Genomic DNA, 20,000 nt, shown 5'->3' with positions numbered 1-20,000 from the left:
CTGGGAAGGCAAAAATTAAGGAAGGACTTAATACATATCTAAAGATCAGAATATGATAGAGATTTGGGCTGGGTTTCTTTGAAATGGGTCATACTAAGTAACCACTTAGTAAACCACTCCAGAACAATTTTAGCAACTGCATATAAATGCAGAATACCGCCAGCAACATACAGCCAGAACCCTTTGGCAACTGCAGTATTGCTAAATGCAATCACCATAGCATCACGTTGGCGAAGTTTCTATGTGAATGCAGCAGTCACAGCTTTTTTTTTGAGAAATGTCAAAATCTAGTTTCATGTTTCATCTATGCCTGGTCATGACTCCGCTTGACTGCATTGCTCTCGGTGCATGAGGTTTTGGCCAGAGCTCTAAATCAAAACAGAGCCAACGAGAGCTTGATACATGGAGCTCTGAGATGTTAGGCTGACTCGGCAGGACAGGAACCTGTGTTGTTTCCAGCTCAGTCAGAGCTTACCTTAGTTTATGAGCACTGGACTCGGATGCTCCTTCAGGCCTATAGCGTGTCTGGGATTAGATTCATTGGCCACAAAGCCAGTCAGTCACACAACCCCTGGGTGAGCTCTTTGTGCTCGAGTGTTGTTTGTGCATGTGTGGCTTCCATGGAAACAGTGCTGAAGTTGGAGAGGGCTGCTCAAGCAGTGAGCGAGCAATATTTTCAACTGTCTGAGCTTTTAAACACACATAGCACTTTGACTTGAAGCTGAACACTTGAAGAGCAGCCGCGGCTTTCTTTTCTTTTCCACTTGGCTTTGTTTTTGAAATGGTTTTACATTCATTGGTTTCATTTAGAGCGCTGAGCTCAAACATCATCCATGAGATTCACTGGCTCATGCAGCCAATATATCATTCAGAAGCTGAGGGCGCTTGTTTGCAAATGGGTTTTTAATTAGTTCGATGATTTTACCAAACATTTGAGATCATTTTAAAAACGCATTCATGAATAATTTAAGTAATGCCCTCTCTGTTCTTCCAGCTAAAATGTCTATTTGTGATGAAAGACAGGGATTGAGATAGCGATGCTTGAAAGCCCGCTCTTACAGTGCATACGCATGTTTACGCCAACAAGAAAGCAGATCATTCAAGGTCAGAACGCTGCAGTGGCTGGGATGGGCAGGACAGCTACCCACAAGATGCATCTTAATATCTGGAAAACGCTTTGGAATACTTTGAAGTACTTGTAGGAAATGTTTCACAGAAAAATAGCAGGAGATACATTGCGCTTTCTCTCAAGTGCCAGAGGCCCTCATTAACGCTAGTTGAAAATCTCGCTATTTGCATTACAGACCTCCTTTGATCAACAATGTGAATCTGGAGATGTCTGGGTAATTTCTGCTGCAACCTCAAAAACGCTTCTAAAGTTTGTTAAAAGTCATCAAAAAAGCAACTTTGTCGTGGAGATCAGTTTCATATCGAATGCATTTTTGTATAATCTCTACAAAACCTTGTCAAGATGCAGGGATCATATTGTACACTCCAAATCAAATGACAAAATAGGATATTATATTTCATTTCAAGGAAAAAAAAAAATCCATTTGAAAAACCATTAAGACGGGGTTTCGCATCGCAACATTTTTTGGATGATATTAGTTGCATTACAAAACATTATGGGCCGTATGCTTAAATGTTCGCTTAAGCGGTGGGACTCCACTGCCACAGGCCTAGCCGAGTACATCGCTTAAGACCATTATTTTCACAACATTAGATCGAAAGATCTAGAAAGCTCTATTCACTGCATAAGCTCCTGGAAAGTTGATGACAGTGGACAAAAGACACTAGGTGCAAACAGGCCTAAATACACTGACAGACTGTGTTTAGTTCTGTTTTGTCAACATCAAACTGTAATTTATACCAGATTTTGATACGCTAGATGTATTAGAAAATGGGAAGAGTTTAATCCTAGTTTTTGCATTTTAATAAACATAGCACTGTGTGCTAAGAATATCAGTATAACTGATGTTTATTCTATTAAAAATGTTGCTTTGGATAAAAAGTGTTTGCTAAAAGCATAATAAAATGCAAATGTAATGTAAAATGTAATTGTGTTACATTTCCTGTCTAAGAAGAATCCAACCTGCCTCAGACACACTTACACTACCAGCCTCCTCAGGAACAGCAACATATCAAACTAAATTCATAAAAGAGCAATTGAGTAGAATAAAGTCTAATTAAACCAGTAATCCATTCAGCAGATGGGAGAGAAGCAGCCCCTGTGCGCTAAGTCACCTTCCATTACTCGCCATCTAATTAAAAATAGGAATATTTTGACTCTTTGGAAACAAACGATACTGGTTCATTTGTGTACCTTTTAAAAATAAGTTTACTTCAGTTTGATGTGAAGCCGTTACTCTGAGAAATATCTGGGGGGTTGAAGGGGGTTATTAAATGCAGTCGGAAATCTACATACACGACACTGCACTGCTGTTTTTCTGAATCACAGCAACCCCAGACTGCTGCCTTGAATTTGGGGATGCTGGAAAACATTCAGCTATTAATCACGCAGACCCGGAGAACAAAACATCCTGGAAGATAAGAAAATAAGAAAAATGGAACTGTATTTCAATGTATGAGTAAACTATTCTCAGAAGCCTACAGTAGTTGTTTGCTGAAGCATCTGATGACAGACTTAACACGTTGGCAACCATTATCTGAAAATCGTAATTTCTCAGATTGACTGGATATATGTTGTTTCTAGTTTCAGGTAAAATTATCTCCGCCTGAGCTTTTCAACATATACGCTAATACTGTAAAAACCGTGAAATAATATAGTAGTCTCAAATACATTTCCTGCAGAACTGAAGAAAAAATGCCGGCAATTAGAGGCATTAAAACTTCGTTCAAGCAAATACTTAATTTGTATGTCATCAATTTTGATTGATATAGCCACATTTTCCTCTACAATTATTTAGGGAATATCATGTTATGAGTTAAAATCAAGTTTAACATGGTAAAACATCTAAACAATGATACTGATGTTATAGCTTCACGTGGTATTGGTTTATATACACTACCAGCCACTTTATTAGGCATACCTGTTCTGTCTAACTGCTCAGAAAGAGATAAAATTTATAATCAGCCAATCACATGGCAGCAACCTGGCGTGATTGGCTGCATTTAGGCATGTAGACATGATCAAGACGTGCATTCAAGTGCAGTTCAAACCGAAAGCATCAGAATGGGGAGGAAAGGTGATTTAAGTGATCTGCGTGAACGCGTGGCATGGTTGTTGGTGCCAGACGGGCTGGAATCTGAGTATTTCAGAAACTGATGATCTATTGGGATTTTCTACACAGCCAACCATCTCTAGGGTTTCATAGAGAGTGGTCTGAAAAAAAGAAATATCCAGTGAGCTTAAAGTTCTGTGTGTGCAAATGCCTTTCAGAGGAGGTCAGAGGAGAATGGCCATACACTGGTTCCGAGCTGGATAGGAAAGGCAACAGTAACTCAAATAACTATTAATTTCATTATAACCAAGGTAAGCAGAAGAGCATCTCTAAATGCACACTAACCTTGAGGCGGATGGCTGGGCTACGCAGCAGAAGACCACACCGGGTGCCACTCCTGGTCAGCTAAGAACAGGACACTGAGGCTACAACCAGCAACGGCTCAACCAAAATTGGACAATAGAAGATTGGAAAATGCTGCCTGGTCTGATGAGTCTTGATTTCTGCTGGCAACATTTGATGGTAGGGCTCACAATTTGGTATCACCAACAACACAGCATGGATCCATTCTGCCTTATATGAACGGTTCAAGCTGGTGGTGGTGTAATGGTGTGGGGATATTTTCAGATACATTTTGGGCCCTAATAGTACCAATTGAGCATCGTGTCAACGCCACAGCATACCTGGAATATTGTTGCTGACTCATGTCCTTCCTTTATGGCCACAGTGTACTCCAGTATCTCTTATAGCTACTTCCAGCAGGCAAACGTGCCATGTCATAAAGCGTGAATCATCTCAGACTGCTTTCTGAATACGACAATGAGTTCACTGAACTCAAATGGCCTCCATAGTCACTGCTAGATCTCAATCCAATACATCACCTTTGGGATGTGGTGGAACGTCAGATTCGTGATTGATGTGCAGGTCGATAAATCTGCAGCAATCGCGCGGATGCCACAAGTGTCAATATGGACCAAAATCTCTGAGGAATGTTTCCAGTCCCTTTGATTAACTTAGTACCACCAGTTCTGAAGGCCCTGCTCTAGTAAGTGTGTACCTAATAAAGTGGCCAGTGAGTGTATTCAGTAAAAGTTTGTTTAGTAGCCCACATAGTGATGGCGTTGAGTGAAGATAAGATCTCAGGTACAAAGTGTACAGTTTGAATTGGTTTGAAACATGCAGCAAGGTACATAAGTAACCACACATGCATATTAAAAAAAAAGTGTAGTATATAAATTTGGTGCATATCAACATTATGCACTTAAGTTACATAGTGTAAATGCATTTATACCACTCCTTTTGAGCGGTGCATTAAATAGTTTGTGTGCAATTGCACTCTGTGGTGCAGCTCTGCAATTGCAAAACATGGATAGTTTTCTTAATTCAGTTGTTAACTTAACAAACTATTTGGTGTTGTATTCTTCTAAGTAGAAATACGATTGATTACATTTATTGACAGAATATTTGGCACATTCAAAAGGGTACAAAAATGCCCTTATATTAAATCAAAGGTGAAGAGTGAATAAGTTTTGCATCCCTATTAAGGTGATAAGGTCTCTCAACTCTACCTTTTGTTATTTTTAGAGAACTCTCAGAGCAACTCAGCAGAATGCTTTGCTCGTGAGCCTATTAATAACAATTCTGCATTCCCGCAGCAGCACAATGACGGCTTCCAGAGGCAAACCTGAGGGCATTAAACTTTCATGTAAGGACTGACATTCACCTGGCCAGCATTCACCCCTCTCCCAGCAGTCCTCCTGCTCACATTTTCGCCCTTTTCTATCTCATGACAGCTTTGATCCTTTGGCTGCCTGACTCCAGGCAACCAGCAGTTTGTAGTATTTAATGCATTCTGATCAAGCCACTGAAAATGAAAACACTCCATGCTACACTAAGCTTAAGTTCAACAGTTTGGAAGGTTTGTTCAGGGTTATCATTAGTTGTAACTAAAAACTCATAAACAATAGCGCTAAAATAACTTATCATTATTATTAATATGAGGCTGATTAGACAATGCCAGATATTTAGAGCAAAAGGAAATATTTAAATTCATCACCAATGTCATAACTCATATCTCATATTTAGAGTTTTAAATGTTAACTTGTCTCAGCACTTAGGAAATAAATTAGGCTTTTCTAAGTGGCAGTAAAGAAAGTCCATTCCCTCTTGCTGGAAGCTTCTCCTGATGCTTGTTTTAATAATTCTATACACTGGAAATCTTTGCATATATTTTAATTTAAATATATTTTTTACAATATTTGAAACAGAAGGTACCATTTGGATAGGCAGGTCCATCATCAGAAACGTGTGACTGATGCAACTGTGAAGTACTTAGAAGCATGAAAGCAGCAAGATATTTTTCATTTTCTGACTCATAGAATATCGTTCTGTATGATCAAAAAAGTGACAAAAATGAAGACGTTGGAATTCAGGAAATGCAGAGTTTACAAGGAATGTCAAAATGTAGGATTGAATTTGGTTCCTGTGACATTCAAACTCCGTTAACCTCCATGTTGTCATTCTTGTTTTCATCAATTCAATCAAAAGGCAATTTAAATGCAAGTTTGTGGACATTTGTGAATATTTTGATGTGATTTCTTCAATAGTGACTTGGAGACAAGCAGATCAAAAACATTTTGCGTATATGCTTGGATACAATTAAGTAGAAAAGTGTATGCATTTCTATTTTAGATAAAGTCCTTTCAGTTTGCTTTCTACATTTTGGGTAAGTATTCTTCATATTCACATAATCTGTTTTATTAATTTAGAGTGAAGTATAAACATCCCTTAAAGTATAAAGTCTTGAACCATAAATCAACAGCATTCCTACCATAACAAACCATTCGTCACTCAATGAAGTGTCAGTTAAGCGTTTTGTATCAGTCGACATTGGCAAGTAATTAAACAGATTAGATTTGTTCTGCTGTATTTGTTGCTTTTAGCTTACAGGAAATAATAAATTATAGCCAACAGTGTTGCAGATTTACAGCTCTAGTGGCGTACATCTACAAATGAAGTATGATGATGCCAGGAGTGAGTAAAAAAATACAACATTGGAATACACTTTGGGGATCAGGAATAGAACACACTGATAATATGTTAATAAAGAACAAAACCTAAACTCTAAAAGTTTTAGGAAAGTTAAGAAATCCTAATTCGGCGAAAAGTGCTGCAATATATTACTACTCAAATAAGAAAGCAACATAAATGAATAAATAAACATGGTGCAATATATACAACTTGTATTAATGTATCAAGCACAAAGATTGCCAACCTCTTTTTATATAAATCTACCCATAAAAAAAAATCAAACAAACAAAAGGAACTCTACAATATTTCTTAAGTCCTTAATTCAAAAATAGGATTAAATCAACAAAGTTGATAGCAAAGATAGTGGTGGTAGACTATATATTTATTTTGGGAAAAAAGCTCCCAGTATTTCAAACAAATTCTCAATCTGTGCTCAAAAATGCCAAATAATAAGTATTAAAATTAACTCAAAACATTTTACATTATATCCCTCAAAAAAGACCTGAGCTACACTATCCATACACTCTCAACTGTATCGATTTACCCAACCTAATCACCACATGAGCTTGGCAGTGCTGCAGATGAAAAATTGGAGAGTGGAAAATGGTGGAGTGGGTGAGTCAGAAAAAGACTACTTCTCCTTTGCTACGCTTGGTTAACGAAAAACGTTTGGCACAGATTATTACGTGTCAGGAATACCTCGCCAGACTAGTCCCCACGGTCTCCGATCCCTTCTAGAAATTCTCTCTGCAGATCCCTTAGGCATCTCCCAATGTCTCTAAAGGGCCAGTGTGATAGCTCTCAGGTGGAGTATGTGGATTGTGGTGCATTTATGCTCGCAAAAATGCTGCCATCTCCAGAAATTGTCTGCATCTCTCCCGCCCAAAGCCTGGTGAGCTGTCATCAGCTCCATTCCTGCTGGCGCTCATGGTGCTGCTGGCCAGGCTAACACCGCCGCAAGCTAATGGCCATCCTGCAAGTTCACTGCCATGACACCCAAACGCCGGCGCAAGGGTGCAGTTCTGACCTGGAGGTTGATGCAGTGAACCGTCACAGTGACTGATTTCACTTATGAGTGATGAAAGTCACGGTGTTGTCATGTGATGTCCCCACGGTGGTGTAGGAGCCCATTTTGAGCTGAACTCTGGCGCACATGAGCGATGCCACAAGTGTGCTTTCTCGATCTCATCTCCCCAGACCAGCCTCTTTTGGTGACAATGCGTGAGTACAGCATTTTGGCAGTACAGATTCAGGCGGAGGTTATCACGATATCTTGCACCGCATGGAGTCCAAAGCATCGGCACCAGGATTTTCTCAGCTGGCACTGAGTATACTCAAGCGTTGCTTCTACACCAGCTCCGCCACAGAAAACACCTAAAGAGGGAAACCTCAAACATGCAAGGCCAAGCCAGCTGCAGGAGAAGGGTGACCAGAAATGAGAGAGGGATAAGTCCTTCCCCATGTTGAGGGGACATCGACATCTGCACTCCCAACCATGGGGAGGGCTTGAGGGTTTGTTTCACCACTGCTACCAGCTTCCGATTAGGCCTGGATCATTGGTAATCCGCGCCGGCCCTGGTACAGCAGCAAAGTTCCTTCTCCATTATTATGCTTGAATCGATGCATAGTTCCTGCAACCGCAACTTTTTTTTTACATCAGGCTTAGTAGATGATGCAACTACAGAAGAGAGTTTAAATATGGAAAAGTTTAAATAGGAAAATATTGAAACTTTTTTTTTAACGATGCTTTCTGGTTTAATCAGATTCATTGATCTGTGCAGCTATGCCAAAGTGCTATCGCCAGACCTGGAAATTGTATGAACGGGAATCAAAAATGGTAAAACTCAACTCCAAAAAAGTGCAAAAAGTGTTCCCTTAAGCCATTATATATATATGAAATAATAATAATAAAGTCGCGAGCATAACAATGTTATATCTAAAGTAGATTTCTGATTACATATATATATATACATATACATACTGAAAGTCTACTTCTTTTAATATTAGTTCAAAAGTGCATCAGAGCTCTTTTATACTAATCAGCCCACTTGAAGGAACTTTTGTGGTGGGAAAACACCCGTACTCACTTAAGCGAGAAATAGTGGAGCTCCTTCCAAAGAAAAGTGTGCTTAGTACAATTGTCTTTACAGAAATTGAAGAGTTTTCTCAGTGTATTTCATCTGAAAAAGATGACAGGAACAAAGTTGCTTTTCCTGATTGATCGTGAGAGACCGAATGGATGGAACAGCCTTAAACCACAAACCTCAGAGTGTTCTCACCACTCAGCGAGTGTGTGTATGATAGTGTAATCTGACACAGAGTGAGCTGCCTTTTGGCTTCCAAATATCAGAGAACTTTCAGAAAAGAGGGCGAAGGAGCAACAATACGTGGAACAGATTTTTCGCTGGTCTGCTGTTTTAAAAGACTACTTAGTTTATGAGAATACTGCATTAAAATATACCACATAATTTAAAATGTAATAGAGGTAAATAGCAAACAACACAGAAAAGGAACACAGCAGTGAATAATGCTGTAACAGTCTACAAATGCAGGATCATTTCACTGACCAAAAATAAATGAGTGCTGTCAAACCATTAATCGTGATTAATTGCATTCAAAAATGTATGTTTTGTTTACCCAATGTGTGTGTTCTGTAAGCAGCATATTTATCACACAGACATAATGTAAAAACATAAACACACACACATGTATTGCAAATATTTTCTCAAATAAATACAGTATGTTTACACATTGTCACACACACATATATATAAAAATATAAAATTTTCTATTATATAGCAAATGGATAAAAATATACGTGCAGTGTAAGCAGTACAGTATTATTCTCTGTCACACACACATTACACACACACATTATGTTAATGCAAAATTTGTGTAGAATTAACTGCAATGTTTTTTTAGATTTGATTTGATGTTTTAAATATGCTCTTAATGTTTTTCTTTTTGATGGTAAAAGAAAGGCAAAGTAAAAATAATGAAAAAATAATTTACCAGTATAGTAGACACACCACCAGTGATCTGTTGGAGAGAGAACCGACACATTGGCTGCCTTTCCTTCTGGTTTTCCTTGTTTCATGTTCAAGCCACTCACAGGATCCCATGTCCCAATCTGAAAAACACTTTATATGTTCATTAATCTATGAGATGATATAAGTAAAGAGTGATGAATACTATAATAACACAATAAAGAGCATTTCCCTCCAACATCCAAATCACGCATCCAAAGAATTGGAATCCATATACAGTTTTAGTGAATGTTGTGTGGCTCTCTTTACTTATTGGGATACATTATCTATGCAGAGGCTTAAAGGGAAGTGATGTGAAGACCATGTTATCATGCACAAGAGAGCAAAACTAAGAGATGGAAAAGAGAGAGAGTAAATGAGAATCTGCTTTCAGTGGACCAGAGAACTGCGATCCGTGATTCCCTCCTCTCTCTCATTTACTTCAGAGGACCTCTTGGAGAACTGCGCCAACTCAAAACAAGATGACAAGTGCAGACGCTTCACGACGGCCTAGCCATCAGAAAACAAAGTACTTCAGAAAACGCCGCCTGTAGTACAAAGGTTAATAATTGCAAATCACCTGTTTAATTCAGTCTTCATAAGGCTAAAGGGCTACTGAGGGCCTTATTATTAATGAAGGAGACAAATTATTCATGAAGAGCATAGATAATGCATGGAAGAGAACTATAGAGGTCACTGGTTTGCTTAGAGGCTCTCTCAAGGTAAGATGCAAAAGCTACACTGTGTAGATGTGCGGGAGGGTTTTTCTTTATTGTCTGTTAGTGAGTAGGTGGGTGGATGAGTGTGTGTATTTACTGGTGTATTACACATTTGTCCTTTTGAAGGACAGCAGGTATAAAGACAATACAGACATGAGAAAGCAGAGGAATCTAGCACCTTCTCTAGCCCCTCTCCTTCAGGCTGACTTACATCCAGATCGGAATCTGTCCTCAGGCCATTGGTCCTGTTGAAATTTATCCGTCTGGTTAAACCACCCCAGGGCCTGAGGTGTAAAAAAATATTCATTATAACCAACCAGAAACCAACTACAGATGATTTCTTTCCTCTTTTGACATGTAAGGTCCACATGTGATTTTCAAATCTTATCTTCAGAATAGACGATTTCTTTACTGTGCATTTTTGGTGGTTATCAACTCATCACATTGAAAATCTCAGTAAAGGTCTGATTGAGCAGCTCAGACTGCAAAAATGAAATGTACTCACTTACTAATGTGTAATCTTCAGTTCTCTCTGAGATACCTGGAATGATTACTGTGTCACTAGACGCTATGGGGAAAAACTTTTTTCCGAGGACTGGAAAACCTTTCAATTACACAGTATAACTGCCACACAGCCACTGGTTCATGCAGTAAATTAAAATGAACCAATGACTAGGCAGCCTATAAACGGGTGTAGTATAGCACTTTTAGGACTTATCCCTGCCTTGGCTTTAGTACGACCTTGGAGTCGTAGGGCCAAACTCAATACAGGCAGGGCTTACTCATTTAACCGATGCTAACGTCAGTAGCAAAGGCAGTTTAAAAATGATAGAATTTTTAGGTCCAGAGAGTGTAGTGGCTCAAAGGGGGAACCCTTTGAGGGCTGTCAGCAGTTGTCAGGACCTTACTGGGACCACAGGGAACTGAGACAGATTAAGTCTTCTGATCCTCTTAGAAAACAAATAATTCAAACAGTTCCAGTTCATTAGACTGTCTCAGCCATAGGAGCCTGAAAAGCTGCTATAGCTGCAATGTAAACTTTGAGCATGGAAGGGAACAGCCCTGTCCAACAGCTCTTGTAGGGGACAATAATGTTGCCAGCTGTAAGCTGTTGTATGGTCAATGTACGTGCTGGTGTGACTGTCACCTCATGTGGACTGAGAGTCTAAAACTCCCAGGAACAAAGCTTGTTGGCTGGGAGACAAAAAGGTCTTGGCAAAATTGACCTTGAGCCCAAGGCACTCTAAGTGGCTTGAGTTCCAGGCACTCTAAGTGGCTGAGGAGAAGGATCTGCTTGATATTAGCTTGGCCTCTGACTGGGCAATGATAAGCCAGTCATTGAGGTAATTTAGAATACAGATTCCCCATCTGCCTCAGAGGAAGAGAGCTACATCCATGCACTTAAAGTGCTAGGGGCTAGGAACAGTCTAGTCTTAGCCAAAAACGCTATGCCCATGGAATGTTTACTATTATTTGCATGATGCATATGGAATACAAAAGTGGGAACACTTCAGGAGTTTAAAAGTCGTGATGGATTGGTAGAATTACACAGGATTTCTGGGAGAAATTAAGCGTTGAGTTCTTTAACATTCCACCTGAAACAAAAACAAAGATATTGTGTCACCCTCACGAAACAAGAAAGCTGCCATTTTTACAACTGTGACAATGAGAACTAAAGGATCAACTAAATGCAACATTTTCAAAAAGTATGTGAAATATTTAAATTTTGCAGCTGGGAGTTTTACACTGGTCTGTTATTGTGGAATATTTCCACGCTTCTGAAACGTGACATCCAGTTTTCGAATGAAACAAACTAGTTTAATTAGTTCTTGACGTCTGTCAAACAGTTTCATGGGCTGTCCTTGGCCAATGAAAGCTAACATGTTTTTTCAGACCTTAAGCCATCAGTATTACACAAGATTAGGGACAGTTCGAAGGACAGAACCGCTTATTGATATGCCACTGCCTCTAAGGCGTAATTTCAATAATCGTCTGTACCTGGATGTGAAAAGCAAGTGTCTTTCAGAACCAGACAAAAACATCCTTATTGGGAAGTAATGGCAGTAGAGGCCTGACTTATTCTGAGAGCTATCAAAACCATCTGTACACCCTCTTTGCCAGTAAATTCATCACCGGAGTGCAGGATGTGAGAGCCCTTGCTCTGAACTAAGGTAGGAACCAAAAACGCTGAATCGCAGGGGCCAGGTCTGGACTCATCCACGGTTTGGGAGGAGTTTTGCCTGACAGACCTGGAACACATCCATAGAGTGCAGAGCTGAGGCCGCCCTGCCCAACAGAGGAGTAAACCGATCTAGCAAGGGGCAGACACTGTCCTGCAAGGCTTTGAGGGGTTAGCTACCTCCACTTTTCATGTGATGGCAGTGGGCAGGCAGAGGTGTGCAGCCACCACTCATCCAGTGTGTGCAGTTTTTTATAGCCATTTTTCCCCAGCAGGTCCTATTTGTCCAGACAGTCTGTGCCATAGACCAATTCGATCCCAGCTCCTAAAGTTCAGCATCCCTTCCTGGTTTGACGTCAGTGGAATCTGCACAGGTAGAGCCTGACATCTCCCTCCGTGTCTGACACTGCTATAGACATGCTGTCATTTATCAGTCTGTCCTAGATTCCGCGCAAACAAAACCATGTCGCTTCAAGGGGCTGACAGGGACACGGTCTGGATGCTCAATAAGTGAGAGCGATGTGAGCGTTGTGAGCGTTGCTATTAGCTCACACAGCCGAGCACTGATTCTCTCTGCCCCTCTGTTTTTTTTTTTTTTCACAAGTCATTTTGGAGGAAGAAAATAGGAGGGTGCAAGGGCCGTCATTTTCTGACAGAAATCTGTAATCTGAGTGCATCGAGAGACGACTCATGTTCATGTGTGAACAACCCATCTTGGTCAGAGTGACTTCTTGACTTGCCCAGACAAGAAACACACTCCTGAGTGGCCATCGGTATTTGTAACAACACTGCTGCTTTTTACAGAGAAATTTGCTCTTAGGCTTTAGGCTCGCCAGATGGCAGCAGGGGATGAGCTGATATCCATGCAGGATGCTGAAGGCTTGAAGAGTGGTCGGGAACAGCAGAGCGACACACACAGTCAGCTTCTTGTTCGCAGTGAGGCGTTATCAAAGGCAAGTGACTTCAAGTCCTGTAGATCAGTAAAGGGAAGATGTGGTTGCTGATAGAGAATTGATCTGAGATCCTATGGCGAAATGCCCACTTTTATAGTTAGATGGCCTCGCCATTCTGGAGGGCCCTGATGGGCTTCGTCACCATTGGCTCATGCAGCTCTTATTTTTATTTAGATTTTATTATTTAATAATAACATTTACATAACTCACAATAAGTTGTTTTTTCTGGTGCTCGAGCTAAACATATTGGTAACAAATCAAGTCATCTGATTATTTTTTTCATGTTTCAAATGGCCTTTTTAATTATTTTAATTATTAACCTAAAATAATAGATGCAATTAAAATAAATAATACATACTGCGTTTAAGATAAGTTAACCAAAATAAGTTAATTGTTCAGTGTTATGTCTAAAATCAGTGTTGATTCAATACTGAATCAGTTACTGCCAGTCTGTATTTCATCTTAATCAAACAAGTGAAAAAGCAAGCTTGAGTGAAGTAGCTTAAAAAGCACCTCATGCTCAACCTGAGGCTCTTCAAAATCCACTGAAAAGAAAGAAAGCACTCTTCTCATAAGCTGTATTCATGAGTCATGGCCTGGAACTACTTGGGTTTTTGACCACTGACAATGGGTAAATGTAAAAAGAAAAGAAAATCACATGGAGCCATAGTGAGAGACATTTAGTTACTTAAAATGGACAAATCAAAAATAAATGTAATATATGTAAAATATAAACATCCAAAATGATATTGTTTTCGTCTTGAGTTACATGTGTATTTTTGGCACTAAGATGGATATGGAACCATGCTGAAATCTAACATGGATTGAACCATATAGGGCCTTACAAATTAAGATAACAAAATAAATGTTTGTTAAGAACTAGCATGTAAAAAGAACATGGAGATATGGTATGCAGGCATGCAAACTTTTGAATAAAACATCAAAAGATATATTGTGACCATTGACATATAATGCAACAATGATTGCAAAAGTAAACTTTTTTTTTATTATTTTTTTTTACTAATAACATATGTAAAAAATAAAATAGCAATGCCATTTCTTTTCCATATGTTTTTTTCCTCTACAGTAGCTTACATGAAAATAGAAAGATTTTACATCTTTCTACAAAATAGTATGAATATGCATCCAAAGCATTTAAGGTTTTTTTTTAAATGTACTGTATGTTTGCTTGTGGAAAGTTACCTGGTGAATCAACATGTTGCTTTCTCTTTACAGCCTATGTTTTTATCATGGCTGTCAGTGCAAGCAGATTTTAAAGTTTGACTATGTTGGTTTTTAATATTTTATCAATCCATAAAAATGTACAATATTTTTATTAATATTATTTGCTATATATTTGTTATATATATATATATATATATATATATATATATATATATATATATATATATATATATATGTTTTTTTGTAGTTAAATTCCTGGCAACCACTGCAGTAACCTGTATACTATAAACTTTGCATCTGTTCTCAGGTCAGTGCCAGGTATCCATCTATATTAAAGCTCTGGCATTTTCAAAGCCAGTGAAATGTCATCAGACTAAGCATTCCTCCAATTATCTGTTCCAACAAAAAACCTCAGCACAGCTTTCCCAGCCTTTTCTCCAGCCCCGGGCTCTACTTGTAGTCTAGACAGAGAAGATCCAAAGGAGGGTGAGGGGGTCCGGGCAGGGTCATAACAAGCAGCAGAGATTTGGGCCAATTTATGTGCTGGCTTATGAAGAGAAGACCACCTTGCTTTTATGTATTTATATCTCCCTCGCTTTGCCTTTGGTCTTAGCTGGCTGCTTAAGATATCACGCACAGCAAATAAAGGCGGCGTTTTAGTCAGACTAAATATAGGCAGCAGAATGACAGGAGAGTTCAGATTAGCCGTCCTAGTTTTCCTGAAAATAGCACGGAGAAGAATCATTTCAGAGATTAAGATAAATTTGCTGTCTTCTTCAGCGGTGCTCTCACCGAGTGGTATTCCAGGTCAGAAACAAGCAAACGCACATTCATGAACGCACACGCAAGGGCAAACTGCAGAGCTTTCTCAATTTCTTCCAGTGAAGACAAACAAGCCTTCTTTCTTTTTTTTTTTATTACAGATAAACCACTTTATTCATGAAGCAATTTGACTGGCGCAATTAATGTTATTACCGCCGCGGCTGAACGTTTATTTTAAAAGAACGTGATGTTCACGTTCTATTAATCATGGCAGCATTATTGTATTAATCAGTGGAGAAAATGAATGCATTTTCAGCATTCAATTGAGCTGATTGTGGTGATTTTATTGGTGGACTTCTGATGTACATTCTCAGTAAAGTATGGCAGATTATGGTAATGCGCTGTATGTCTGTGACATAGCATGCGGATAATGCTTTTTGCTAACATTTTATTTGAGAGTGTTCATATGTATTACATTTAAAATAACTGATTTCTATTTTGGTAATGGTATTTATTTATTTGATGGCAATCAATTTTCAGCATCGTGAACCGCAGTCTTCAGCGTCACGTGATAAATCATTTTAATATGCTGATTTGCTGCTCAATAACCGTTTCTTGTTATTATCTATGTTGAAAATGGTCGTAAAGCTTAAAAAGAAAAAAAATACACTTATAAAATAATTTAAAAAAATTGTGGTTAATTTTTATTTGCTTAATAAAAGTATAAATCACAAGTTGTTAATTAATATGACTCTGTACTTACTTGTATTACAACCAGTAATAAAAAGAAATAATAATAAAATATATATATATATATATATATATATATATATATATATATATATATATATATATATATATATATATATAATGACATATGCAAATAAATAAACATTTTCATTTATTTAAAGTTGTTTTTTTCTTTTTTTGTATTTATTTGTATTATTGGGTATGCTTATGACCTTATGGCAATGCTAAAACAACACAACATCTTTTGATAAACAGCATGCTCTTAGCGAGCAGCGTGATGTGCAGTACCTCTTTGATGAGCGTCATGAAGCGGTTTCCAGCGCAGGGCTTGTGGCGATTACACTGGAGCGAGCTAGGGACAGTGATTTGAGGAGACTGTTGGACGGCCACGCCACCACATGTACCGCGTCATACATCAGGGCAGCATCTGTCTGGAAACACACACACACACACACACATTCACAGGTCAATCGGCCATCAGCGAGTGCACCTGAGGCTCTCCGACGGTAATTAATCAAGCCTCAAAAACAGGTTAAACTCCAGTGTCATGAGCGTGATTGCTGTATATTCAACTCAACGACCAATCACAAAGAATGAGAAAGTGTCAGAGTAGCCTTCAGCTGATCACACAAACTGACAGCCCTCCATACCAGAGACCTCTCATTCCACAGACCAAAATAAAATCTAATTAGTGTTTGCCTTGGATGATTGAGAAGCAATCACAACACCTCCCAGACTGGGCCGTATATGGAAATCATGCCTGAGGGGGCTTCAGAAATTGCTATCCTGTCAAATAAATCATAGCCAAACCTGTCATTTTCCAGCTTTTGTCTCTGATTGTCTGCCATAAGGTTGTGGCTAAAGACGGCTCTGCCCTAATAATGCTGCAACTTCACGCAAAGCGTATTTGTATGTTTGCAGCAAAACAAATCAGCATAGCCGAAAATCACAGACGTGCTGCAAAAGGCGGATAATTAAAGAGACATCCGTGAAGTTTTAAGTGTGGCGAACTCGAGAGGCCAATGTACGCTTGAATTTGGGAAATAGTACCATAAATATCTGTAGTGCTGCAAATTTCATTGGTCAGGCATCAAGCAATAAAACAACTTCATATCGGCTGTGATGTGCCGCTTATTCAACAAACTTCCATCACCTTTTTAAGCTTGGGGTTGCCAGATACCAACAGCTTTAAATGCTCAAATCAGACACATTTTCTGAATAATTGACTGAATGAATGTGTTCGATTTGAGTTTCCACCGCGTATAGTACAACGCTTTAGAGTGGATTATCCGCATGTCGCTATAGTCGCGCCGCTTCTACTGCCGTGTCTCCTGGAAAACGCTTATCATTCGGGCGTCGCTCCATCAAGCTCCGCCTTCGATTAGCTGCTCAGCTATCAACAAGATGAACGACCGTATTTCCTAACGGACCGCGAAAGATTTTTTGGTTGTTAAAAAAAAAGTTGGTTCGCCGGCTGCGATTTAAATCTAGCGCCTCCGTGTGTGTCTCGGCAGGTAGTTACGATTCTCTCTCCGCCAATCAGTGTGCGCGGTGGAAAACCCCCAAAAGTGAACCGCACGATTCAAGCAATGGAAAAGCACCATAAGCACTATATACAGTGTTTATTCATCCTTTATGCTGTCATTCATTTAAAAGGCTTTTGCACTGCACCAAGACCACTTTTCTAGATCAGGGTGACCTGTTTCGTGTTTATTACAGTTATTAAAATTGCTGGGCCAAACATCTACAAGATGGTAAATGCTGTTTAGGAGCAGACAACGAACTGTTCACCACCGCACAAATCATAAGCCGCTTTATTAATGCGAAGGCTGACTAGCTCTTAGGATCCATTTTCTCTAGGCCACATTTTCGGGCAACATCACATGCGTCTTTCAGAACGGATGGACGTTGTTAACAACATGCTAACATCAAATTCAGCTGGAATCAATAGAGTCGCCTGTGTGATTTGTGCGAGGAGTGTTATTTGTTCTAACACACTGACGCTCTGCCTGCAGCATTCTGAGTCAGTAATGGTATGGCAGCGGCTACGCAGGCATCAGACAGAGAGAAAGCTCACTAGGGTTTGGAGAGAGCCAGCCTGTCATGTTAACTTTCAAAGTGGGCCACCAGAATGTATTTCTGACAAGATTTATGAATATATGACTTTATTAAATGATTAATTCATCAAGTCTATCGACTGCCCTAATTACTACACGATGCCTACATTTCACGTCCATTGATGATAATTAATAATCTAACAATTTTTATCCCTTTCCATTAGCGGAAAGCATTTTATAATCTCACGCAAATATTTTATAAATCCTTTTTTTTTTTCAGTTCGCTTGAAATTATCCTTTAAAATACAGTTTTATCCATCATCTTTTGAGTTGAAAATAATGACTTAAAAAAGGAGTAACTCTTTATTTTAGTATCTCTTCCTAGTTTATTAGCATGCATATTACTAGAGCGGATGTCGTTCATTAATAATAATCAAGCACATATTAATGCCTTATTCTACATGACGTTATTCTACATCCCCAATCCTATCCAATAACTTAACAACTGCTTTGCTATTAATAAGCAGCAAATTAGAAATTCATTGAGAGTAAAGTCGTAGTGAATAAGTGTTCTCTATTCTAAAGAGTTAATCAAAATACAGTTACATTTATTTCATCAATCAGAAGAAAATGGTTGTTAAATTGAGTGTAAATTTAATCTTCTTTATACTATGAAAGAAAAATATGTTTCTTTGATTCTGTCAATTATGTCAACAAAATTAAATAATTAAATAATAAAAAAATTAAATTAAATAATATAAAAATTATAATTAAATAATACAAAAATAATATAATTATCACAACACCATGCAACCATAATAATGTGATATTTTCTCCGTGGTAGACATTTTGAAAACATTATTTTACGTGTCCTCTCATGTTATGGTGTGCACTATTAAAACGATTTTATTTATTAATAATAATTTAACATAGCAATTCGGGTTTCGCGTTATATAATGATATGTAATCAAGTGATCATAGGTTCGTTCCCAGAGAACATAAGTGCTCATAAAATGCATATGCCATATAAATCATGATTAAATCATCTGTGGGTAGGATCAGGAGTGGGCCATTTTTAGTTGGAGGACAGGTTCAAGATAAGATATGTAAAAGTTCTGTATATGACAGAATTTAAATTTTGGGGTGACCTATTCCTTTAAATGCATGCACTTGTGCAGTGGCATACAGTTACAGTTAATTTCTCTTGGAATATCAAAATGCTATTGAATGCAACAATCATATAAAAGAGAAAATATATAGTCATGTGATATATACCGAAATTATAGAACGATCCATGTGCTTTCCTGATGACTGAGGTGAGGAAACAACCACCGCAATATTAATAATCTGTCCGTGAGCGAGTGTTGATGAAAGCGAATGGGTGTGAAGATGCCATGGGAAGTGAAAGAACCTGCTTTGGGCCCAGGGCTTTAGTCACCAGCTGCTGGTCAAAATGACTAGAGGGTGGTGAGTGAGTGAGTGTGTGTGTGTGAGTGTGTGTGTGTATAAAGTTTGACTAGTGGCTGTTTCAAGCACCACCACAAAGCTGTCAATCACCCTCCTACCTCGTCCTACACTAACACACAGATCGGCTTCATAATAAACATCCGCCATTCCACGCCTGTCAATCAATCGGATACGAAGGGAGCACAAAAGTGGCAGCCACTGGTCTTGGAAGGAGATGAGACACGGGATGAGGCGTTGTCAGGAACAGACGTGCCATGAATTCACATGTCCCGTCGCCCCCATCCCCCTCTTTTTGGCATCTGGCTGGGCCATTAAAGGGGACAGCCGAAGCTGGGGCCCTGCCGCCTATCTGCGGAGAATACACATTATCCTTAGTCACCCGCCCACCAGCGAGGCACCGTCGACGCCAATGAGCCCAGCTTATGCATTGTGAATAATAAATAAGTAATAACATCAGACAAACAGAAGACAGGGCCTCCACCTGAATACTAAATGAATGCTCCTATTACCCGCCTGTGTGTGTGTGTGTGTGTGTGTGTGTGTGTGTGTGTGTGTGTGTGTTAAGCGCAGCCTTGTGTGATAGAGCAGGGAGAAAAATCAGAGCTCAGGGTGCTGCGATCCCTCCTGGGAGGCATGCTTTGTTTTCTACAGATTTTCATCAAAGCTTTATGGATCTGTCGGCCTGGCTTA

At 39.0% G+C, this 20,000-nt stretch overlaps 1 pseudogene; it reads right to left on the bottom strand.

Annotated features, from left to right (window-relative positions):
- LOC122360341 overlaps positions 1-20,000 on the bottom strand; it is a 128,452-nt pseudogene that overhangs the window by 13,086 nt on the left and 95,366 nt on the right.

The sequence above is a fragment of the Puntigrus tetrazona genome, chromosome 16 (genome assembly GCF_018831695.1).
Source record: "Puntigrus tetrazona isolate hp1 chromosome 16, ASM1883169v1, whole genome shotgun sequence".
NCBI lineage: Eukaryota > Metazoa > Chordata > Actinopteri > Cypriniformes > Cyprinidae > Puntigrus > Puntigrus tetrazona.
This window is presented reverse-complemented; position numbering and strand designations above follow the sequence as displayed.